At 38.5% G+C, this 26,676-nt stretch overlaps 2 protein-coding genes and 2 pseudogenes across 2 annotated transcripts in view; 2 read left to right on the top strand and 2 right to left on the bottom strand.

Moving 5' to 3' along the window:
* The window catches only part of LOC105475570 (UBAP1-MVB12-associated (UMA) domain containing 1), a 308,802-nt gene that overhangs the window by 20,706 nt on the left and 261,420 nt on the right, over window positions 1-26,676 (bottom strand). The window lies entirely within an intron of this gene.
* LOC105475569 (collagen alpha-1(I) chain-like) overlaps window positions 1-26,676 on the top strand; it is an 82,646-nt gene that overhangs the window by 37,229 nt on the left and 18,741 nt on the right. Inside the window, exon 4 of the mRNA XM_071094135.1 lies at window positions 24,287-24,332. The gene's annotated coding sequence lies outside the window, so the exon portion shown is untranslated. The remainder of the gene's footprint in view (window positions 1-24,286; window positions 24,333-26,676) is intronic.
* On the top strand, window positions 20,677-22,719 carry LOC105475577 (G2/mitotic-specific cyclin-B2 pseudogene; annotated as a pseudogene).
* On the bottom strand, window positions 24,950-25,062 carry LOC112425555 (U6 spliceosomal RNA; annotated as a pseudogene).

Below are 26,676 nucleotides of genomic sequence, written 5' to 3'. Positions count from 1 at the left end.
GTCCTGCGATGTCCTGTGCTCAAAGAAAAGGCCTTGCTGGCCAGGCCTGGTAACTCAGGCCTGTAATTCCAGCACTCTGGGAGGGTGAAGCAAGAAAATCACTTAATCCCAGGAGTTTGAGGCCAGTCTGGGCAATATAATGAGCCTCTCTCTACAAAAAAATTTAAAAATTAGCCAGATGTGGTGGCATGTGCCTGTAGTCCCAGCTACTTGGGGGGCTAAGTGGGAGGGTTGTTTGAGTCCTAGAGGTCAAGGCTGCAGACAACTATGATCACACCATTGCACTCCAGCCTGGGTGATAGAGCAAGATCCTGTCCCTGTCTCAATTAAAAAAAAAAGAAAAGAAAAAGGCCTTGCCCCTATGTCAAATGTTTGGAAAATTGATGACATATTTTTTTTTTCCAGTTAAAACGTTTGTGGAAAATTGCATTTTTGGACTTGTTGCTTTAACCTGCTTTTTAACAGACCAATTCCTGGTCCCACTCCTGAGGGATAAGTTGGCTTGAACTATACATAAATTTGGCTCATCTCTATTTGCTGTTTCACCATAACAAATAAAGAGCTGCAGGGATGGCCCTTTCCTGCAGCCAAGCTACACACTGCCTCTTTGTGACTTTGTTTCCATATTGAGCTTACTCTTGACATGAGCTTTGGCCTCATCTCCCCAACCCATTCCCCCCTTCACCTCTCAAATTAATTCTTGAGGAATGTGATTTATTCCAGGTTCCATAAACCTCAATGGGATAGCTCCATATAAGCTGATTTACCTTGGGAATTCTCTACTATCTACCCAAATCTAGGAAAGATCCTCTGCTTCTTGCTCTAAGCAATCCTCCAGTACAGCAGCTGGTACCTTTCCTTCCTTGATTTAAACAAGATGTGTTGGACACCTACCACGTGTCAGGCTCAGCACCAGGTACTGGGTATGTAGTGGTGACTACAGTGGGCTAATTTCTATTGTCAACAACAGCTATAAGTTTATTATCGAGAGAAGAGCAAAGTCTTTTTGTCTTTTCTGTTGATAAATTGGTAAAGTGACTAGAGAGAATTTCCATAGCACCTTTGCCTTGGGAAACAGATTCTTTATTTGGTTTATGTGCTTATGCATGCATTTATATACATGTGTACTTATTTGGGTTTCCTGGAGGAAATTAAATGGGCAAGGGCATGTAATATTTTAGCTTAATCCAGAGATTGGCAAACTTTTTCTATAAAGAGCCAGAGAGTAAACATTTTTGTTTTGTGGGCCATAGGTCTTTGTCACAACTATTAAACTATGCCCTTGTAGCACAAAAGCAGTTATAGACAATACATAATTGAATGAGAGTGGCTGTCTTCTAATTTTCCTTACAAAAATAGACAGGAGCCCTAGTTTGCACATCCCTAGAATCTATCGAAATACCTTAATGGCTCCCCCACTTGCAATTAAACTTGCTCAAGTCCCTCCCCTAAATAAAAATCAAAGAAGCCCACATCACTGCAAAAAGTTGTTTTGTACTCACCATCTCTCTTTCTCCACTGCTCATTTACCTTCAACTCTAGACAATCCAACTTCTGTGCTCACCACCCACTAAAATTGTCCTTATCAAGGTCACTGACGATCTCCACGTTGCTAAATCCCTCAGAGACTCCAGTCTTTTCTTTCTTACTCAATCTCTACACAGCTTTCAACACAGCCAGCCACTCCCTCCTCCTTCTGGAAATACTCTCCACTCAGCTTCTGAAACCTTCCAAGACTGATTTCCTTCCTTCATCAGGAATACTTGTCAATCATCAAAGACTCCTTCTCCTCTTCACAAACTACATGATGGAGTTGCTCAGGACTCTGTCCCAGGTTCTATTGCTTCTCTCCCTAGGGGACTTCATCTATTCTGTAGCTTTAAATGATATCTTTATGCTGGAAGCTCCCAAATTTACTTTTTCAGCCCAGATCATTCCCCCAGTTCCTTCCTCATATATCCAATTGCCCACTTAATATTGCAAATCTCTCAGATAGATGTCTTAAATGTAAAGTGCTGAGCAAATGTGATTGAATAAATACATACATGAGTTTACCTGGTTTCCCAAGCAGAAACCAGAGCCTAATCATTAACTCCTCCCTTTGGCATTCTTTCGCATTACCAAAACGTAAGCCTTCTGTTTCCTAATCATCTCCTGGATCTTTCCCTGGCTCTCTATACCTAATTCTTAGGCTGGTATAGCAGCAGCTGTTGCTAAAATACTGAAATACTTCCATATTCGTTTTAAAGAACTGTTGGCCTAAGCTCTTGTTGTGGTGGTTCCACCTCTGGGGTCCACCTGCCCCATCCAGCCTGGTCTAGCAGATGCCTGAAGACTCTGCTCTAGTGCTAAGACTTGCATCCATTCTGATTCATCAATGTTTATGCCAAAATAGCTAAGTATTTGAATATTATCCCTGCCTAATACCACAGTGACTAAAATATTCTAGCACTAGGAAATTATCTTTCACCCAGATTTCTGGAAAAGCTATCTGATATAGTTTGGATGTTTGTCCCCTCCAAATCTCATGCTGAAATGTGATCTCCAATGTTGAAGATGGGTGTAGTGAAAGGTGTTTGGATCATGGGAGTAGATCCTGTATGAATGGCTTTATGCTGTCCTCACCATAACGGGTGAGTTTTCACACTGTGAGTTCACATGGGATTTGGCTGTTTAAAAGAGCCTGGCACCTCCGCCTTCTCTCTCTTGCTCAGTCTCTCACTATGTGATATGCCGGCTTCCCCCTTGCCTTCCACCATGATTGTAAGCTTCCTGTGGCCTCACAAGAAGCTGAACAGTTGCTGGCATCATGCCTGTACAGCCTGCAGAACTGTGAGTCAAATAAACCTTGTTTCTTTACTAATCACCCAGTCTCAGGCATTCGTTCATAGCAATGAAACAGAAATACACCATCCAACTTGTTTCCCTACCTCCTGCCTTATTCATCTCCAGACTCTGCAGCCAGGGTGATTTGTGTAAAATGCAAATTGATGACATCTCTTCCCTGCTTAAAATCTTTAAACATGGGTAACTCTCAAGATAAATCCATAGCTCCTTAATAAGGTTCCCCAGACTTTTATGATCTGACTCCTTCTCATTCTTCAAATCTCACCTCCTCAGAGACATCATCCTAATCCCATTTAAAGTAAGTTCTTGCTATTCTCTCTTAGCAGCTTGTTTGTTTTCTTCATTGCATTCATTACAATTTGACATTATTATGGTGATTATTTTTATGTTTCCCCAACTAAACAGTAAGCTCCCTGAGAGAAGATACCATGTCTATCTTGCACATTGATATTTCCCTAGCTCCTGAATATGGTTAAGTGAATAAATCTGGACCCCTGAATACCTTCTAGCTTCATCTCTTGCTATATTTTTTCTTGAGCTGTATGCAGTCAACATTTATTCAACAATTATTTGATAATGACTATTCTCAGTTCCCTAAACATTCCGCATAGAATACTGCCCTTTGCCTGGAATAGTTCTGTTTGCACCCTCATGCCCTTTCACCTGGCAAACTCCTGCTTACCTTCCAGGTATCAACACTGTCCTTGCACCTGGATGCCTTGCTTGTTAGTTCCTCCATGATAAAATCTTTATCCTATAATTAAAATGTCTGTTTCTCTTTCTGCTTTTCTTACTAGATGGTAAGGCAATGGCAATTAAGGCAACTACTGTTTGTCATTTTTCACTGTTGCCTCTGAAGCATCTTGCTCAGTGCCTGGCACTCCATAAATAATATTTAGCAGACAAATTCAATCCTAAAACAGACATCCCAAAGTTCTGAGAGGGGACCAGTGAACTCATATCCATTGGATGGCAAGATTTTTTTTTATTTGTAAGTGGCTACAAAGAAAAAGGCGTTTTTGTTTTTGTTTTTGTTTTTTTGTTTTTTCTCCCAAGAATACATTTCCTTTAGCTGTGTGCTTCTGCTATATGCAGTGACTCCACCTGTAACTCATTGTTTGGCTTTAAGGGCAGAAACTTGTTCATAAATTGCTAAATTTCCTTATAGCCTAAGTGCAAAGTGCAAAGTGTAGATGACAACAAAAGATCTATGATGAGAATGGGTTTTGTAATGTCCCAAAAGGACACAACACAATAGCAAGATCCCTTCCTTAAAATAATTTTTTTAAAATGTATTCATTATGAATTCATGTAATTTAGTTAAAAACAGAACCTCTTTCCTGTACTCATTAACGGCAGTTTTATGGTTTCATTCTGCTGGGCACATAAATATGTTATAATATAAACAAGCCAGTGGTGTAATGAATCATTTCAGTCTTATTGTGCATATGTTTTTACTACAAATCTTGGGGAAAAAAGCTATTCACGCTCTGCATTTTTAAATTATGCTAATGTGATTAGCCATTATGGTCCTACTTATTCTTTATGATGGATGCAAGATGTTTAAGCCTCTCATAGTACTTGTGAGGGGCCTGATTAATGCTTGAGACCCAATCAAGAAGCTGTTGATGAAGTTCAAATAACATATTAAAAAGTTATATACAACAGAAGAGTTGATCCTTGCTCATATAAGATTACACAAACTAATAAAATAAGTGTAAATTGTATTAATGTACATTTTTATTCTTCTACTAAAATTTTAGCTGCTACCATAACCATTCAATGTATTTTGCCAGGATCTGTCCAGGCCACTGTTTTTGAAACAAAAATGTAAACATGACAGAGAAATCTGCTATTAAATATAAAAATGCACACACATCCACACCAGTAAACAAGTGTTTTCAAAACCTAGACTTCAAAACAGTTCACCCATTCTTGCATTTTGATGTTGTCATGATCAAGCAAAATGAAAAACAGAAGAGACATATTCTTGTTGGTTATTATGCTGCCAAATCAGATTGTTCCTGTTATTGTCTTACATAAATCCCAAGCTCAGAGGGAGAAGTGGGGAGCCAGCAGAAGAATATGGATATGTGTGTGAAGAGAGCAAAAGAACAATTTTAGAATTTTAAACAAGTCCAATAAATTGAAGACCTGATTAACAATCTGACAAATAAATTTCAGGAGAAATAAATGTAATACATACTTTATATTCAGTGTTTTTAAAACTTTTTAATAAGTAGAACCCCTTTCCAAAGGAAATCTTACAAAAAGTCACAACCCATATACGATGGTGTGTAAGGCTGTTCTCGCGTTGAAATAAAGAAAGGCCTGAGGCTAGGTGATTTATAAAGAAAAGAGATGTAATTAGCTCATGATTCTGCAAACTGTACGGGAGGCATGGTGACGGCACCTGCCTGGCTTCTGAGGGGGCCTCAGGGAGCTTTTACTCAAAGCAGAAGGCAAATTGGGAGCAGGCGTGTCACATGGTGAAAGCAGGAGCAGAGAGGGAATGGGCCCGGAAAGAACACGCTCACTACCATGCAGACAGCGCCAAGCCATGAGGGATGTGCCCCCATGACCCAGACAGCTCCCACCAGGCCCCACCTCCAACATTGGGGATTACATTTCAACATGAGATTTGGGCAGCAACAAATATCCAAACTATTAATATATCAGCTAGAATATGAGAAATAAATAAGAATATTTTGTAAACATTTCATTAGTTTAAATTTATTGTATTTATGTATATCAATGAATTGGAAAAGTAAGACTGTCTTGATATTTCTGTGATTTCTTGCTAGTTGCATAGTATTGAGATTTTCTTGATAACAAAAATAAGCTTTTGGAAATGGTAAAAATATGAGTTTTTAAACAAGTTGCCTTGTAATATCAGGACACTATTCCATTTATAAGTAATGAGAGGGAACTTCATTTGTTCTGAGAGCCACATTCTAGGTTAGTCTGAGACGAGTTGGCATGTTGTTGGTCTCTATTGTAATAACATTCAGGACATGGCAGGCTTGAATGTTTTTTTTTTTTTTTTTTTTTTTTTTGGAGACGGTGTCTCGCTCTGTCACCCAGGCTGGAGTGCAGTGGCACAAGCTCGGCTCACTGCAACCACCACCTTCCAGGTTCAAGTGATTCTCTCACCTCAGCCTCCCAAATAGCTGGGATTATAGGTGCTTGCCACCACGCCCAGCTGATTTTTGTATTTTTAGTAGAGACGGGGTTTTGCCATGTTGGCCAGGCTGGTCTCAAACTCCTGACCTCAGGTGATCCACCTGCCTCGGCCTCCCAAAGTGCTGGGATTACAGGCGTGAGCCACCGCGCCCGGCCGAATGTGCCTGTTTTTAAAAAAAGCATTTTGTGCTCCGGCGCAGTGGCCCATGCCTGTAATCGCGGCACTTTGGGAGACTGAGGTGGGCAGATCACCTGATGTCGGGAGTTCGAGACCAGCCTGATCAACATGGAGAAACCCCATCTCTACTAAAAATACAAAATTAGCCATGTGTGGTGGTGCATGCCTGTAATCCCAGCTACTCGGGAGGCTGAGGCAGGAGAATTGCTTGAACCTGGGAGGCAGAGGTTGCGGTGAGCCGAGATCACACCATTGTACTCCAGCCTGGGTGGGCAACAAGAGCGAAACTCCATCTCAACATAAACAAACAAATAAATAAATAAATAAAATAGCATTTTGTAATAGATAAAAATTAGCAAAATTCCAATCAAATATTTGACTCATGAGTCTCCTCAAGGACACAATAGGGTGGGGCAGGGTGAGAACATCGTTCTGGCTGGTTCTCTCCAAGCTGCAGTCTCCTTCACTACACAGGGAGGATTTTAACAACCTATCTGCTAGCCTTCCCTGCACACCACCCCCCATACTGCCCTGCTGTAGACATAAATGATGTATTCCTTTCGCAGTGTTCTTTATTTAAGTTAATGGTATCATGATCTTAGGAGCTGGAAACCCCTTCGACTTTTCCCTTTCCTCACTCCTAACATTTAATAGCTCACAAAGGTCTACTCATACCATCTCCAAACTATCTATGGAATCTGATCTCTCATCTCCCCTTTGCCCCTGCTGCAACTGCCTCCTGACTGCTACCTGCGGACTTCAGCCTCATCCTTCCCCTCCCTGCCAGAGCTTCTGTTCTGAGACACACGTTCGATTGGGTCATTCCCTTGTTTTAAAGCTGGTAATGCTGTCTTGGACCTGCTCGTTAAAGCTAAACCCCTCAGCAACTACAAAAGGCCCTCCATAGCCTAACTCCAGCAACCTCCAAACTCCTCTTCTGCTGACTCCTTCGACCCAGGCAACCCTGAACTGATCACACTGCATGCACCTTATCCTTTGCATCTGTCTTCTCTGTGCCTGAAGAACTCCTATTCATCCTCCAGGACCCAACTCAAACACTACCCCTTTTTCAAAGCATTTCTTGATTTTCCCAGGCAAAGCAAGTTGCAGCTCTTGAACTTCCTTTGTATTACATATCCTTGTAGCATCTGCTCCAATGTTTTGACTGCAATCATCCTCTTGTATGTCTCTCTTTTCTCCCAAATACTATGAACTTTTACAGCACAGATATTGTATCTCATCCACCTTTTTAATCCCAAGCATGTATCATCGTGCTTGACATATGCCTGAAACATGGTACACTTTCAGTGAATGTTTTTGAACTCTTTGTTACAGCATTTCATGTGGAGTTTGTTCTTGATTCTTACAGTAATACATAAACAGAAACCACAATGGCATCCTGTAGGCTCCCTGTTGCAAAGAGCACACAGTTAATTGTCAGTTTCTTTTCTCCTTACTCTAATTTCTCCATTACATTGGGCACTTAAATCCTTTATCTTCCTTTGAGTTCATTAACATATTTCAGAATTGAATTTTGAAACATCTCTTCTTTATGGTGCTTTCTTTCCAAAATTTACTTATCCTGTCCTCTCTCAGGTTATATGAAACTTTTCTGATGTTTAGAACCTCAAACAGAACTAATTTCTCTTCCTAATTTCAGGTCAGATTTTGGGGAATGTGCTCAGTTATCAGGCTCCAAGATAGAGACTTCCTTTCATTGCTTTTTTCCTACTACACTTTCCTTCCCCAAAGAGGTCATATTCAAGTGATTTGCAAATCTTAGGTCCTCTGCCCCCATAGCCCTTGAACCCGGAAGATGCTAAAGTAAAGCTGGAATTTTAATTACTTTTGTGCATTAATGCTACATGCTACATTCAATAAAAATCATGAATAAATTTTTACTGAATCGTGGGATAGATTCAATCAAAATCTATCCCATGATATTATTACTTCTTTACAAACTCAGTTGTTTATTATTCCTGACCATTTGGATATTTTACAGATTTTGTCATCATTTATTTGCTCCATGACTTTACTTGAAGAGAATTTAATAACACTTACTAGGATGATTGTTCTTCCTCATCCATTCAACCATTCCCACCCCTTTTCAAGGCATAACATTTCCTATTTCCAATCCTCCTCGGGTTTGTAAAAAAATTGCTTGGCAATGGTTCACTAAGAATTGCAATTTAATCCTTTGGAATAACAGGCTTTTCATCTGTGCTCCCTGCAATGATCCGACGACAATCAGTTCCTTAGAAAAGAACAATGCAACTCAAAAGAAAAGAAAGTGCTGGCAACATGGTAAAGAACATGAGGCCTGTTATAAAATTTGTAAATATAAATTAACCTTGGGAGTAAATGGCATCAAAATATGAATTATTGCTCCCTTTCAAAAGAAGAATTAGGACATTTTTGGCAGCAAATGCAAATGAACCTGAGTGTCTGTGCTTTTGATCCGGACTGTGTAAATACAGGCTCATAACTAGGTAGTTTAGTGTTTATATTGGTGGAGTCTCTAAAGTTATGCTTACCGACCCAGGAACAATGCAACATTCAAGAAAGAGCAAACACAATCTTAATTCTTACCTCCCATGGCCCTTGACCTAAGGAGTGTTTATCTAAGTTGTTCTGCATCTTGAATTTTATGGAGTTGGTTATTATTAAAAATATACAGATACAGTCCTATATATCTAAAATGCTACACACACATTTATTTAAATGCGATTAGTCTGTTATAAAATATCCCCCTTTTAAGACAATTATAGGCCATCAACAATCTGCATAGTAATTTATCACCTCGTTTTCAGTCATTATCACTGTTAGTCAACCATGTGTTCCACAGCCTAAACATCACTGAGAGTTCACTGGAATTAGTTAGGTGTTTTAAGAGTCATTATCATCACCATTATTACTACAAATCACACCATTTATTTAGCACCAACAATCTGCTGAAGAAAGCAAGTTGGCACAATTTACAGTGGATAAGAAATAGGTGCCACCTACAAAAGGAACATGGGAGTGCGCTCCAGCAAGAATGAGTGAGGGAAGATGACTTAGTACGATCTTTAGGAAAATGTGTGGGGTTATATATTTTCATATCTAGAATGCAGTCTCCTGGAAAGACAAATATTTTGTAAAAATCCTTATGTTTCTCCAATGGCCTGATCAATAGAGAACTCAGAGAAGTGACCAGAAGATATATTTAAAATGACAGAATTTAGAAAAACTGCCCATGTCTGTGGTACAAAATGAATTTTTTTCTGCAAAGCCCATTGAGACTATTACTCTCTCAAGTCAGTCTGAGCCTAAAGTTGGCGTGTGAGTCCCCTTCTCTACCAGGATAGGCTATTTATGTAACACCCAGAGGAGTGAGCCATCTAGTCAACCAAAGCAGGGTACAGAGAGGTTGGCAGTCTGAGCTCAGCCAACAGATTACCACATAATGAAAAAGGATGCATTTCCTTCTGATCATTATGAGAAATTTAAGGCTCTACTATGCCTTATTTGGAACCTACCAGAAACCAACTTGAATACTCCTTTTTCTTTCTATAAAATGTAAACATTAAAAGTCAAGTGACTTTAATGTGATTATAAACTTCAACTTGGAAACTAAGTTTTAAGGACAAAGCAGAGACAGTGTTTATTTTTTATTTTTTTGGGCTTTCATAGAATTGGCCAAAACTTTGAACAAAGCTTAAAGGTGAAAGGAGCCATCTGGTGAAAATGTCTGTGTTCCTGCTTTATATTTTTTATTTAAGGATTGTGAAAATTTGGAGTAAAGCAATAATTCATATCAATAAAAGTTTAATTTATTTTATGTTTATTGAGAAGTAATTAAGTTCAAAATCATCTTAAATTTGGTGGCTAGTGACATCTGAATAATTAATGAAATTAGTTTTCGTGAAAATCACATATTTTCTTTATATGAGATGTGATACGATTTTTGACATTTTAAAAGAGTTATAGAATAAATAATCTATTATTATTGGGGTCAGATTTGTACACATGATAAATATTTGACCTTTTATATATCTTTAGGACTTCTGGTTACAACAATGCTTAATAAAGGTTAAGGGCACTTCATATTTTAACAAGCCCAGATTTTCTATAATGTGATTTCACCCCAATTAGCATCTGTACACATAAATAGAACTGAGCAAAAAAGAAAAACATTTCCACCTGAGCATTTCAGTTTGGTGTTCTGGGTCTGAGACAAGTACATATTACAGAAAATGATTGCAAGAGAAAAAAAAAAGGCAGTGGCTGAGAGGATATAGAGTCCAGGAATTCTTAAGTATCTGGGAAGATTTTAAAAGTAAATACAGAAAAGAAATTTTGGTGGGCTTTTCCAGAAAAGTAAGCCAATACATTTTATTACATATTTATGGCTTTGGAAAATTTTTGTTTTCTACAAACCTACACCAGCTAGAAAAATAATTGCCAACCCTTCCCACAATGACTGATGCTGTTCGTGACGTTGCTACTGGCAGAAAGATTTTCTCAGAAGACTTAAAAAAAATAAAGTATAAATATTACGGTTTTTTTATTGTCTTTATGAAAAACTATTTTTTGGCCTTTGGACCTGAGAGATAATTTACATAGCTGATTATAAAAGCTCTCACAGAATGACTGCACACCTGCATTGGGTGAAATCGAAAGAAAAACTCTCTTGTTCAGTAACACACCATATGCAAATTGGGGGAATAAAAGGAGCACAACAGCTGGCATGAAAAGAATATTTTACAGATTCTTAGGGAGCACTGGTCTGGAGGCATTCAGAAGTGCCATCATGCTGGCAAAAGTGCACTATGCAACTAGGGTAACCTTCAGTATGAAAAAAAAAAACAGCTTTTAAAGAAATAGATAAATGTTATTATGATCAAAGTCCAAAGCTCACTGGCATTGATAACCGAGCATTGAGCAAAATGGAAAGAGCCATTAACAAATTCATTAAGAGCCTCTTTACATTCCCACCATCAATTGAAAACATATGTTTAATCTGTACTCTCTTTATTTCAATTATTATTGGTAGAAAAAAGGTAACCTGCTTGAATATCATAAAGATATGTCAATGACATACTTCTTATATCTCCAGGTCAGGTTGTGCACACCTTCAGTCAACATTTATATAAAATGACAGCAACCTTTGAAGGCCTAGTTCTTCCTTGAGCAAAGAAGTGATTATTCATCACAAAGGGATAACCAACAGGATCTTAAGAGGCAATGTTGCCTATGGAAAGAGCTCTGGACCATTCATAAGTTCAACTCACTCATCTATTAAATGGGGCTAATAATACCTGTCCTGCGCATTTGCACTTACTGTGAACATCAAACGAAATCGTAACAGGTGAAAGCATTTTGTGATGTGTAAGATGACAAATAAATGTAAAGGACTGTGATTCATAAGTGAATTCAATAATAGCTATTCTTAGTTTATAGATATGAGAAAAGTCTCAAATCCCCAAAGAGTTTAATGCAATTATAATTATTTGATCCTTATATTTATTTTGATTAATAATCATATGCATCTCTTATTCAGCAAGAAAGCTGAATTTCCTTTTCAGGCCACCCTCTGCCAGTATTTAAGCTTGCTTTTTATGTGTTTGTGAAACTCACTGAACTCAGCCAAGATTTTAACAGGGAAGTCCCAGTGTTGATCAAAATGGCCTATTTTGGCACTTATGTCCTAAATCTAATCACCAATGACAAGATAAAACAAAACAAACAAAACCAATGTCCCATTCCATGCAATCCCAGAACACTAAGCTGCTCTCATTCTTGGTCTACTGACCAAAAGACTACCATTTTAGGCAAGAAATTACACAGATCATTGCTCTTCTATGTAAACTTTATAATAACACAGTCATAATACACTAGGAAGCATCATCAAAAATATTCAAGGTTCAATTGTGCTTACAGAGTACATTTTGCTATTGTAGCTTTTATTTCTTTCTTTCTGTTAACCATGCAAGTCAGCTTTGAGGTTAGAGGTGGATAAGCCCTGGGATAGAACTTATTTGCCTCAAGTTTTACATGCTTATCATTTGGTAACTAATTTTTCTTTATGTGTGTAGGTGAGTGTGTATGTGTGTGTGCATGTGTGTGTGTGTGCTGTCTTTTCCTTTTGAGGGAAGAGGCCCAAGAATTGGTGGGCCTTTTTACGATAAATCTGGATAATATTAACGACCATGTAGAATGCTTTCTCGCCTTTTCTGTGGCCACTAGCCTTCAAGTCCTGGGAGTCCCTGACCCCCACTCTGTGTTGCCTTTAGGTAAACAGGTTTTCTCACTTTGCAAGCTTAAGGCAAAAGGCCTGGCTGGGCCACTTTAGAGACAATTTTTTCATTTGTAAAATAAGCCCTCTTGAGTTAAGCCTTTCAAGGTCCCCTTCAGCTCTGAAACACTCATGGCTTATTAAGCAACATCTCCAAAGATGACCCAATGTATTCAGTGTATGAGCTTAATAAACTTGCTCACAAATTTTGAGACCTACTTCCAAAATCTATCATAAAAAGTTTTCCTATCTTCTTTATTGACTTGAGTTTTCATTTCTATTTCTACAACTGACAACCATCTAACAACAACAAAAAGCCACAACTAAAATAAAATTTTTGCAAAAGGACATTCAAGTCAATCTTATTGGAGCTAATTGTCTGCTCCATGGGAATGAATATGGAGTATTTTACTGTGAACACTTACACTTCGAATGACAAATATTTGCTGAGATGATCACTGGAATACCTTTTGGTGTCAGAGCAGCAATGCTAATTATTGGCTGGCCACTTAAGCTGGCTAGTATCTACTCTAAACTGTTACTAACTGGCCTAGAATGAACTTCAATTTCCCTATCTGTAAAGTGGGAATGTGGCCACCGATATAGCTCTTGAAAAGTGCTTGTAATCATTTTAAGTCTCAGAGGGTAAATGACCACCTGTGAACATCTGAGACTTTGGGGGATGCATTTACTTTTGGGGCCATTAGAGAAACCATTTAGTACTGCAGCAATGATTTACTACTCTTGCCCCAAGGGCCCCAAAGAGTTAACGCACTTCCCATAAAGCTCCTGCCTTCTCTGTAAATCAACCAATTTATCAGATGGTGCTTTTGACAAATCAATCTGCTTGACACAGGTGGGCATTTTACTTCCAACATCTATTATAGAGAGAGTATGTTGACTCTTCCTGGCTCAAAGGAATCAGGGGCCAAACCCCAACAGGCATCTACACAGTACTCTGCATCACAGAGTAGTTTGAAATTATTTATGAAACAGAGTTGTTAACTGCTGGGGCCTTTCACTGCCATTATTGTAGTCTCCGATCTTTAGGAGAACAATGCCAAATGGTGGTGGCAGTTACTTGATAGAGTTGTGATTTTAACATTTCATTATTAATGATAGCTGTAGGATGTGAGCATCCATCCACCACCTGTTCTTACCTCCTTCCATCTGGACTCAGACAAAGAGGGACATTAAAGAAGGTGAATCCTTCTTATGTTCTGGATCTGTTCTTCTTGTCTCCTTAAGCAGCATTTTGATCAAATATTACTACTCTCTACTGAGTCGTCAATTTTTTTTTTTTTGCTACATTTTTCTTCTAAGCCATGTGAAAAACTCCAATCTTAAATAAATCATGTACTACCTGGATTTTATGGCCCTCTTTGCTCTCTCCATCTCTTTCTTTTCTTTCCTTGCTATGTCTGGGAAAGAGAAGTTCATACTTACTGTCTTGGCTTCATCAGTCATTCACTCCATGGCCCCTGTAGCCTTCTCTGAATGTGGTTCTATCTGTTTTGTTTTATTTTGAGACGGAGTCTTGCTCTATTGCCCAGGCTGTAGTGCAGTGGTGCGATCTCGGCTCACTGCAGGTTCTGCCTCCTGGGTTCAAGAGATTCTCCAGACAGCCTCCCCAGTAGCTGGAGTTACAGGCAGCCCCCACCACGCCTGGCTAATTTTTTGTATTCTTAGTAGAGACAGGGTTTCACCATTTTGACCAGACTGGTCTCAAACTCCTGACCTCAAGTGATCTGCCCACCTCGGCCTCCCAAAGTGCTGGGATTAAAGGCATAAGCCACCGTGCCCAGCCTGAATATGGTCACTATTGAGGACAGCCTAGGTCCTCTACATTTTCAAGAACCTACAAAATGTTTGAGATCTAAAGAAAAATTGACTGACTCAAATACAGAAGAAAATAGAACATTTTAATTTGTAATAATTTCAAAGGGAAAAAGGTTAATGTCCTAATTTTTATAACATAAATTTAATATGGAATTAGGTGCATTTTAATGTTTGCTGCAATATGTGGTTGGATCTTCAGAAACCAGCATGTTCAGGATCTAGAAGAGTTTTAAATGACCCTGATAAAAGATCTAATTGCCAAATCCACTGGGCCATTTTTAATCCTTATTAAAAAATGAAGCAGCATTGGATAATGTTGACCATGCCCTCCTTTTTTCTCCCTTGGTTTCTGTCATATCATCATCTCCTAGTTTTTAACCAACCTCTTTGAATACTCCTGCTCAGTCTTCTCTGGAATTTTCTTCTACACCCAGAATTCCATCTTGGTTGTCTTTTCTTGTTATATGTTTTCCTTGACAATCTCATCCACATCCAGGTTCCATGCCCATTTATATTCTGAGCTCCATCACCATCTGCACTGGCAGTTCAACTTCAACTATCCCTGAAAGTCTGTTCCTCCTTTCATAGATCCTGAGTAAATGGCACACTATTAATTCAATGGCTTAATCCAGAAATCTGGGAGTCATTTTACATTCTTTTTTTCCCCTCTCCTCTTATAGTCAATCAATCACCAATTCCTGTCAATTCGATTCCTGCAATATCTTACATCTGTCCACTTCTCTTCATCTCTTAACAGCACAACTCTGGGCCAAGCATGGTGGCTCACATCTGTAATTCTAGCACTCTGAAAGGTCAAGGCAGGAGGATTGCTTGAGCTCAGGAGTTCGAGACCAGCCTGAGCAAAACAGCAAGACATCATCTCTCCAAAAAAATTTAAAAATTAGCCAAGTGCAGTGGCACGCACCTGTAGTCCCAGCTACTTAGATGGCTGATGCAGGAGGACTGCTTGAGTCCAGGAGGTCAAGGCTACAGAGAGCTTTAATCATGCCAATGCCCTCTAGCATGGGTGGCAGAGAGAGATCCTGTGTCAAAAACAAAAAAATTCACAACTCTGATTTTGTCATTCCCATGCTTAATCTCTTCAGTGGCTCTCAATGGCCCTGGAACAAAGTCCAAAATCTGACCCTGACCCTCTCCATGAGCTGGCTGCTGCCTCCTCTCCAGCCTCATTTCCACCCATTCTTCCACTAGAGAGTACTTCTTTGAATCTCCAGATCATTTCCACGGCATACCACCACCTGCCACCATTACATTGTCTTTGCACTATGGGCCTCATCTTCTGCAATTCCCCATCACACTTTTAATTACTTGCTTAAGGTCCATTTTCCCCAGTAAAAAGAGTGCTTAATATTTGTTGGGTACTTTCTATGTGCCAGGAAGTTTTACATACATTATCTCATTTTAATCATGACAGTAACTATGAGGTAGGTTCTATTATTACTCCAATTTTAAAGATAAGGAAACTGAAGCATTGAGAAATTGAAGGCCACACAGCTAGTATAGAGTAAATTAAAACCGAAACCCAGGCAGTCTACATCCAGGGCCCATATCCTATCCACAATTAATATGGCTTCAGTGGCCAGGCGCCATGGCTCATGCCTGTAATCCCAGCACTTTGGGAGGCCGAGGTGGGCAGATCACCTGAGGTTGGGAGTTCAAGACCAGCCTGACCAACATGGAGAAACCTTGTCTCTACTAAAAATACAAAATTAGCCTGGCATGGTGGCGCATGCCTGTAATCCCAGCTACTTGGGAGGGTGAGGCAGGATAATCGCTTGAACCAGTGAGGCAGAGGTTGTGGTGAGCCAAGATGGCACCATTGCACTCCAGCCTGGGTAAAAAGAGCAAAACTCTGTCTCAAAAAAAAAAAAAAATATATATATATATATATATGTATGTATATATATGTGTGTGTGTATATATATGTGTATACATATATATAGCTTCAGTGAAACAGTAAGGTCTACAAGGGGAGGGGCTGAATCTTGTGCCTCCAGAGCCTAACACAGGATTGGCACAGAATCGGGGCCAACATGAAATTGCTGAAATAATAAATACAATTCAATCCTTAGATTGGCATATAGGGTCCTCCACAATCTTACCCTGACCTACCTCTCCAGGCTCATATCCCAGTACACCTGTCCCTCCTTCCCCATGCCCTATCTTCTAGCCATATATGCAGTTCCAAGAATAGGCCATAGTGGTTCACACCTCTGACTTTTGTATATTCATAATTCACTCACTCACTCATCCATGTGTTCATTCACTCACTCATTATTCATTCATTTGCTAGACACCTATTGAATGCTAGGCGGACAGAAAAGTCCTATGATAGATAGATGCTATAGGAACACAGAATAGGGACATTTAAGGGGTTTGTACTAAGGAGTCAAGAACATCTCCCAGGAGAATTAACATTAAAAGTGAGCTTCATTTCCCTGGCATGTGCAAACCCTTATTCATCTTTTGGACTTCACTCAAATGTCTCTTCCAGGGCTCTCTCCATGGCAGAACTTGCAGACATTGTGTTGCGTGTGACCTCCCCCATCAGACTACCAGATCGTCTTAGCCTCTTGGTGTGTATCATGTCAGTACAGTGTGTTCCTGGCACAGAGGAGGTACCCAATAAAGAACTGATGAATGACCAAATAAAATAATGCTCCTTTTTGTGAAAACACTCCATTTTAACTCATTGTACATATCTTTGCACTTACCCAAAACCATGGAATTGGAGCTTCTGTTCATGTACAGAATAGATAAATTTTTAACATATAAATGAGAGAGATTAGGGAACACCTAGCACTACTATATCATTTTATTTTAGACATGGATATATAAATTATGTAAAATAGCAATGTAAACATATACTCACACACTCATATACTTTTGTCAATTCAGTGACTAATAACTTGAAGAAATAAGAATTCCCACAATAAGGCACATTCTCCTGAAAGCTTTGGGAACTATGGAGAATACTACATAACAGAATGCTAGTATATTTTCTGAAAGAGAAGATGATCGTGATGACTTCCTCATCAATGAAAAATAACTTTTTCATTATTAGAAATGAGCCCCAAAGGTTAGGCTGCTAATGTGCTTTTGTATACGTGTGCAAATAAATGCCATAAATAACACTGTAGACTAACATCAAAGCACACTTCTGTCTCACTGCTCTTCTTTTTGGGGTTGACATTTGAAGAGGTTCTTTGAAAATTATAATGAGATACAAACTTACTCCAACGTCCCCTTCTCTACTAATACATGAAGGGCTGCTGTGACTGGCTTTCAGTGGACCAAAGGTCTTATAGGAGTTGCTTAGGGAGAAGCCTCACATTCTGCAATACTGCTTCTGTTTGAATGTGTAAACCTGAGCTACCTCTCCCTCCATTCTCTCCTGCCCTCCCCAACTCTCTCCCTCTAGATAGGTTTCTAATCTGTACAGTGAGTAGCTGGAACTATAGCAGGAGTCAGTAAACTTTTTTGGTAAAGGTCAAGATAGTAAATATTTTCAGCTTTGGACCACATGGTCTGTGTTGCAACTATTTAACTCTGTTATTATAGTGCGAAAGCAGCCACACAGAATATGTAAACAACGGGTACGGCTGTTTCCCAATAAAAATGGGCATGTCTATTTTTCAATAAAAATTTATTTACGAAAACAGGTGGTGGGCCAGATTTGGCCAGTAGATCATAGTTACAGACTCCTGGACTAGAAATATTCTAGGATCCCTGTTAGCTTTTCTCTGCCTTAGTATTCAATTTTCATGAGCCTGTGAGAGTTCACAATTGGCAGACAGCTGGAAAAAAAGAGAAGCAGACTTTGAAGAATCATTGGCTGTGTGAAATTACTATATTTGACTTATCTTTTCACTTGGAGTCTTTTAACTTTGTAGCATAATGCCCCTATTATATTTAGCAATTAGAGTGCCATCACAAAGTAAAATGTAAAACCATTATTCCCTGAAAAGAGAAAAGGCTGTGGTATGAAATGATGCATGTGAGGAGTGTGGGTGATAATTTACTCATATAATCATTTCTATTTCAGTTCTATGGCAAGTATTTCTGGAGATGCTCAGATGGCAAGGAGATCTTTAAGATGTGCATGCCATAATTAACCTTTTTATGTGCTCTGATAGAAATATCAATAGTCTTTTCTCCTTTAGCACTTTTAACTTTACTTATGGTCTACAGAAATGATTTGAAGAATAATCATTATAAGGGAAATAAGCCTTTATATCTTGGGTTTAAAACAAAATATGTATATTCTTCCTATTATTTTTACTTTATGGCTAAGTTCTAGACACTGAACATCTGCATTTCTTTTTCCCTCCTTGCAAAGGGAACTAGACCAGCCAGTGCTTCTGTAGAGTGTAGATCCGTGATGTATGAAGTGTAGTCTCTGGACTAGCAGCATCAGTATTTGCATCAGCATCTACTGGAAACTTCTTAAAGATGCAAATTCTCCAGCGCCATCCCAGACCTACTAAATAAGAAACTCTAGGAGTGGGCCCAGCAGTCTGTTTTAGCAAGCCCTCCAGGTGATTCTAATGCCCACTAGAGTTTAAGAACCACTGGTATAGATTACATTTTTACCTCATAGAAGCACAAGTTAAAGGGAAGACCTGGCCTCATATAAACAGCAGAATAACTGTACAGCCTGGACATTCAGAAGGCACAGAATATAGGCAATAAGCCTATAACTACATTATAATCAGAAAAAGGGGCTGAGAAAGAAAAACAATGGGAAGAAGGGAGACATAGAACTTGAACAAGTAGGAGCAACTGGAAAACCCAGGGTTCCATTTGCAGCTGTGGCTACAACCATCTATGATTTAATGGGTGAAGACTGTGCTAGGTGAAGGGAAACAGAAATGAAGAGAACAGTCTCTCCATCCGCAGAGAATTCACAGTATTAGGGTGGAAAAGGAAAAAAAATGGCTCCCTTGAGAATTTACAATAGACCTAATATTTTAAGTCAAAGGAGGCTGGGCACTGTGGCTCATTCCTGTAACCACAGCATTTTGGGAGGCCAAGACAGGAGAATCACTTGAGCCTAGAGGAGTTCTGGACCAGCCTGGGCAACAGGGCAAAACAATGTCTCTAAAAAAAAAATACAAAAATTAGCTGGTCTTGGTGGTGTGTGCCTGTGGTCCCAGCTGCTTGGGAGGCTGAGGTGGGAGGACAGCTTGAGTGCAGCAGGTTGAGGTTGCAGTGAGCCATCATGTCGCCACTGCACTCCAGCCTGGGAGACACAGTGAGACCCTGACTCAAAAGAAAAAAGGATCCAACAGAGAGAGGTTGGACGTCAGGAGTCATAGAGGCAAGATGAAGAGAACAAAGAAAATAGAGGATATGAGGATAAACAGAGTGAGTATTAAAAATTTTATTTGTACTAGAACATAGAACATTTAGGAAATTTGTTCTTTTAATTCCTCCAATTACTAAAAGGTGAGCTCTGCTTTGATTTGGAGATAAAAATCCCTGACTTTCTTTATTCTTTTATTGCTTCACTGGACAGAACCACAGGAGAATTGCAACCAAAAGCCTTTCATTTCCTCATGATGCTTATCGCTAGCAAATAGCCATAGTAACACACTGACATAAACCATTAAGCTATGTATGGGTTGGTGCTATTTAAAGAATGTTTGCTTCCCCACCCAACCCCATTCTTATGTTGAAATCCTAACCCACAATGTGATGGTATTAGGAGACATGGCCTTTGAGAGGTGATTAGGCTATGAGGGTAAGAGCCCTCATGAAGGGGATTAGTGTCCTTATAAATAAGAGACCCCAGATAATTCATTTGCCCCTTCCACCATGTAAGGGTGAGAATACAGCCATCTATAAACCAGGGAACAGGCCCTCACCAGACACTGAATCTGCTGGTGCCTTGATGTTGTCCTTCCCAGCCTCCAGAACTGTAAGAAATAAATTTCTGTTGTTTTTAAGCCACCCAGTGTATGGTATTCTGTTATAGCAGCCTTAATGAACTAGAAAAAAAAAAGAAGAAGAAGCAGAAAAAACAAAACAAAACAGGAACAACGTGTTCTTATGGTAACACAACCTGGTCATTTTTCAAGTCCTACCACAGAATATCAATCTTGGAGCCTCATCATAAAATCATTTTTGGGTTCCTAAGGAGAATGTTATAGGTAAGACCATGCTACTAAAAAAATAACACCAAATCAAAGATCATAGTGTTTTCTGGAAGATTTTTAGAAGTCATCTTTTCAAAACAGTGTCAAATGTTTTACAAAATGACTTCACTGTTTTAGTAAAACATATATATATATATGTGTATATATATATTTTTTTAAATTCAAACAATACAGAAAAGCACAAAGAAACAAGTAAATAATTTCCCAAAGTAAAGATTACTAACATTTGGTGAATAGAATCCACAAATACAAATAGAAAGCTAGACAATGAGGAACGGTTTCACAGAGAGAGATCATATGGTACATGCTACTTTTTAAAACAAAATTTTTATTTTTTAATAATTTTAGGTTTATGGAAAGGTTGCAAAGATAACACAGAGTGTTCTATACCCTTCAACTGACTTCCTCTATTGCTAACGTCTTACATTACTATGGTACATTCATTACAACTAAGAAACCAATACTGGTACATTACTATTAACTAAATTCCAGACTCTTTTTAAATTTCACCAGTTTTTCTACTAATGTCCTCTTTCTGTCCCAAGATCCACATTGCATTTAGTTGTCAGGTATTCTATTAGGGCTCTCCAAAGAGACAGAACCAATAGGATAAATGGGTATATGCATAGAGAGAGAGAGACAGGAGTTAATTCTAAACTTAAGAGTCATGTGACTATTAGGCATACCATTTTAGAAGAAATTGGAAATAGAGTTACAACCAGAGCAGCACAAGTAGTTAAGAAAGCTCAGAACACCAAAGTACCAGTTCAGCCCAGGAAAACAACAAATGTCAACAAACAACTGAAACCTACTGCTTCTGTGAAACAGTACAGATGGAAATGTTGGTTCCAAACGGTCCTTCTCCCATACCTGAGGATGCCTCCATGAAAGAAGAGAACATCTGCCAAGCTTTTTCTGATGCCTTGGTCTGCAAAATTGAGGATATTGATAATGAAGATTGGAATAACCCTCAGCTCTGCAGTGACTACGTTAAGGATATCTATCAGTACCTCAGGCAGCTGGAGATTTTGCAGTTCATAAATCCACATTTCTTAGATGGATGAGATATAAATGGACATAAGCGTACCATCCTGGTAGACTGGCTGGTGCAAATCCCCTCCAAGTTTAGGCTTCTTCAGGAGACTCTGTATGTGTGTGTTGCCACGATGGATTGATTTTTACTGGTTCAGCCAGTTTCCCATAGGAAGCTTCAACTAGTTTGGATTACTGCTCTGTTCTTGGCTTCCAAGTATGAGGAGATGTTTTCTTCAAATATTGAAGGCTTTGTTTACGTCACAGACAATGCTTATACTATTTCCCAAATCCAAGAAATGGAAACTAATTTTGAAAAAACCGAAATTTGAGTTGGGTGGACCCTTGCCACTTCTTAAGGCAAGCATCACAAGCCGGAAAGGCTGATGTTGAACAGAACACTTTAGCCAAATATTTGATGGAGCTGACTCTCATTGACTACGATATGATGCATTATCATCCTTCTAAGGCAGCAGCAGCTGCTTCCTGCTTGTCTCAGAAGGTTCTGGGCCAAGGAAAATGGAACTTAAAGCAGCAGTGTTATACAGGATACACAGAGAATGAAGGATTGGAAGTCATGCAGCACATGGCCAAAAATGTGCTGCAAGTAAATGAAAACTTAACTAAATTCATCGCCATCAGGAATAAGTATGCAAACAGCAAATTCCTGAAGATCAGCACAATCTCTCAACTGAACTCAAAAACCATCAAAGACCTTGCCTCCCCTCTGATAGGAGGGTCCTAGGCTGCAGTGGCCCCTGGGGATGTGTGCTTTATTTGCGCACTTTTTCTTACTGGTTTAGAACTCTTCATTTTATACATAGTTCTCTGGGCTGTTTCATGAAACCTCTTCTCAGACCAATTTTCTAAATGTATATTGAGGAAAAATAAAGCTACTGGTTTTTCTTAAGGTAAAAAAAAAAAAAAGAAGAAGAAGAAAACAGAATATACCCATGTATCCTACTAGAGAGATCCTAAAAGAGATTTATTATAAGGAATTGGCTCATGCAATTATGGAGGCTGAGAAATCCCAAGATCTGCAGTTGGCAGGCTGGAGACCCAGGGAAGTTGACATGTATTTCCAATCTGAAACTTAGCAGGCCGGAGACTAAAAAAACAGCCAATGTTTCAGTTTCAAGTCCAAAAGCCAGAAAGGAACTGGTGTCCCATCTCAAAGCAGTCAGGCGGGAGGAGTTCCCCCTTAGTGAGTCTTTTTGTTTTATTCATGTTGTCTTCAAAGGATAGGATGAGGCCCACCCATATTATGGAAGGCAGTTTGCTTTACTCAGTCTACCTATTCAAATATTAACCTCATCAAGAAACATTGTCACAGACACAGAAGATTAATGTTTAACCAAATGTCTGGGTACCCCATGGCCTAGCTAAACTGACAAAAAATTAACCATCCCAAGTGTACATGCTATTTTCAATCTGTTATGTTAATATAGTATCTGATTTGCCAGATCATGCCGTGTCACCCTCCACTTTAAATGTGCAAGCAGATAGCTCTCTAGATGCCCTATACTTCTGTCTCCACCAGTTCAGCTGGAAGCTTTCCAAGAGTCAATTTGGGTGTTTGAACCCAAACTTTTTTTAATTATATAATTTAAATAAATGTTAAGAAAACTGACAAAATATAAATGCAAAAAGAACACATTTTTGTTTCCATAAAAACTAGGTTGAGTATGTTAGAAAAACTGGATAAATACAGAGTGATTAAAAATTTGCTTTCAGGGTGGGTGCGGTGACTCATGCCTGTAATCCCAGCATTTCGGGAGGCCAAGGCAGGAGGACTGCTTGAGCCCAGAAGTTTGAGATCAGCCTGGGCAACACAGCAAGACTCCTCAATTTTTTTTTTTTAAGTTTGCTTTCAAAATAGGTGTGAGCATGAAACATAGGGGCCGGGGGAATCTAGGAGGATTCTACACTCAGTTCCTTTCCAAGTGTCTTTCAATTCTTGTTTTGTTTTTTAAAAATTGAAACTGAAAATCTTAGAGCGTGGTAATTCATGCAAAAAAGATGGTGAGGGGGAATTCCAATCAGGGGACCACTCTCAAAGAAAAGATCTTGGCCCCAAATTAAGAGACTGGCAAATGGCAAATGACTATATATAATTTATGTTAAATATGCCATTGGGGAATATATTACTCTGTTTTCACATTGCTAATAAAGACATAGCCAAGACTGGGTAATTTACAAAGGAAAGAGGTTTAATTGACTCACAGTTTCACATGACTGGGGAGGCATCACAATCATGGTGGAAGGCAAAGGAGGAGCTAAATCGTGTCTTACACAGCAGCAGACAAGAAAGCTTGTGCAGGGGAACTCTCATTTATAAAACCATCAGATCTCGTGAGACTTATTCACTACCATGAGAACAGTGTGAGGGAACAGCTCCCATGATTCAGTTATCTCCACCTGGCCCCACCCTTGACACATGGGGATTATTACAATTCAAGGTGAGATTTGGGTGAGGGACACAGCCAAACCATATCAGGGAAGATGAAAAAGTTCTGGCGATGGAAAGTGGTGATGATTGCACAACAATGTGAATGTAAGTAACCCCATGGAACTGTATACTTTAAAATGGTTAAAATGGTAAATTGTGTGTTACACATAAATTATCACAATAAAAATATGCAAAGTAACTGTATTTTTTCATATTCCTTGTTTCAACAAATACTTTATTAATGAAAATTTTTGCATTCACTAAGCAGGCTTATTCTGTAGTAAGTTTATTTTTTATTTTAGTTTAATAGAAGAAAAGGACACCAACATGAAGCTGAATGAATTTCAGGTAAATGATTCCCTTTTGAGATTTTAAGAGATTTTAATTCTCTAACATTGCTCTAAATTTAATAGGAAAGACATGAAAACCTGTAAGAGGTTACAGCAGTGGTTCTCAATCTATGGCAGTGCCAGTTCCCTAGGGTGCATCTAGAAATGCATGGACATGTTTTTGATTGTCACAATTATGAGGATCCTGGCATTCTCCAGAGACGTCAAACATCTTATTACGTACCTGACAGACCTGACATCAAAACATACCCAACCCAAATGTCAATAGCTCCCCCAGTGACAAACATTGGGGAAGACTCAATGTATGTTTTATTTTTATTTTTTTCTAATAAAATCCAATCTGAAATTCAAAAGTTTATTAGAATAAAAATACATGTACATTACAATTATTTCACATAATTTGTAAATTTTACCACCATTCATTTTTAAATGATTTTAAAGTTCGTACTGTAAATATCTGCACATTTGTAAACAAATCTTAAATTACCAAATTTGCAATGTATCTATTAGATATTGAATATGAAAATTTAGGATTGGCAACTGATAGTTATATCCTACTGTGCTTACTATTTCTATGACATTTTAGAGGGGAAAAAGATTAATTCATTTTAAGTGAAAAATATATAATATTTCACAAATTTGTGTATCATCCTGTGTGTGCAGGAGCTATACTAGTCTTCTCTGTATCATTCCAATTTTAGTATATATGCTGCAAAACCAATCAACATATTTTAAAAATTATATTTCAAATTTTGATAATATCTGACAACTTCCTTATGAAAATTAATAAAAGAGACATCATTTCACTTTATTCCTCCTCTCACCCTCTTCCAAATGCATTTTGTTACTTATATTATTCTCCATAATGTCTGGGTTTTTAACATTTACATGTTGTTCTGAAACCGTAATTCAAACCACTGTTTACTCTTCATTTCTATTTTAAATAATTTGGTGCCCATCATCTAACTTTTCTGTGCCTGGCTTCTCCATTTCTATACTCTTTGATTCATCTACTTAGTTGCCTAGATTTTATTAATAAGAGTTTTAAATTTACTTATTTTTATTCTATAAAAGGCTCATGGATTCTTATTTCTTTACATTCTTTCATGCTTACTATCCATCTGTTGCATTTATCCTTAGGAGGATAATTTGGGCTTAAAATTTTAAAGTCATTCACTGTCTTCCTCAGAACGTTGTAGATACTGCTGCATTGTCTTCAGCTTGGAAGAGGGTGTGGAGACATCAGGGGTCAATCTTATTTTCTCTTTCATAAGTGACTTGTTTTTTGCTAGTATATACCCATATTATTAGTATTTTAAAGCATTTTATTTTACTATATCAAATGTAATATATTTGATACCTATACATAATTAAATATAAAATATGTAAATTATAATAAAAATAAGATTTAAGCTTTTAAATAATCATTCAATTGAAGAACTAAAAGAATCTCCAATAGCATTGCATCTACCTATGGGTTCCTCCTCTGTCCCATGTGCCTCTTCACCCCCGAGACAGCAACTTTCCTGTATGGTTATCCTTCCTTTCAATATTCATAATGGTTTTGTCATGTAAGTATGTATCCCTAAACAATATACAATATTATTTCATTTTACTTATTTTTAAGTTATATAATAATACTATACATTGTCTTTTGGAACTTTTTTCATTCAACTTACTATTTAAATTTGTAAAGACTCATGTTGCAGTGTGTTACTATACTCATTTTTAATAGCATTGTTGATACATAATTTGCATCATCAAGTTCACCTGTTTCAAGTATATATTCTAATGGCTTTCAGTGTATTTACAGAGTTGTATACCCATCATTATCTTGTAACTTCAGAGTATTTTCATCACCCCCAAAAGAAATCTTGTGCCAATTGGCGGTCATTCCCAGTCTCCCTCTCCCCTGCTTCCCTATCCCCTGGCCTGACTTTCTGTCTTTATTGATTTGCTTCTTTTTAGGCATTTCATACAAATGGCAACATTCAATATGTGGTTTTCTTTCATTTAAAATAACATTTTTGGCTGGGCACGGTGGCTCATGCCTGTAATCCCAGCACTTTGGGAGGCCAAGGCGGGCGGATCACAAGATCAGGAGATCGAGATCATCCTGGCTAACACAGTGAAACTGCGTCTCAACTAAAAACAGAAAAATTAGCCAGGCATGGTGATGGGCGCCTGTAGTCCCAGCTACTGGGGAGGCTGAGTCAGGAGAATGGCGTGAACCCGGGAGGCGGAGTTTGTAGTGAGCCGAGATCGTGCCACTGCACTCCAGTCTGGGCGACAGAGACAGACCCCCATCTCAAAAATAAATAAATAAGTAAATAAACATAAAA

This window comes from Macaca nemestrina, chromosome 4, assembly GCF_043159975.1.
Source record: "Macaca nemestrina isolate mMacNem1 chromosome 4, mMacNem.hap1, whole genome shotgun sequence".
In the NCBI taxonomy this organism is placed as follows: domain Eukaryota; kingdom Metazoa; phylum Chordata; class Mammalia; order Primates; family Cercopithecidae; genus Macaca; species Macaca nemestrina.
The sequence above is the reverse complement of the archived record's forward strand: the minus strand, read 5'-3'. Positions and strand labels throughout refer to the sequence as shown.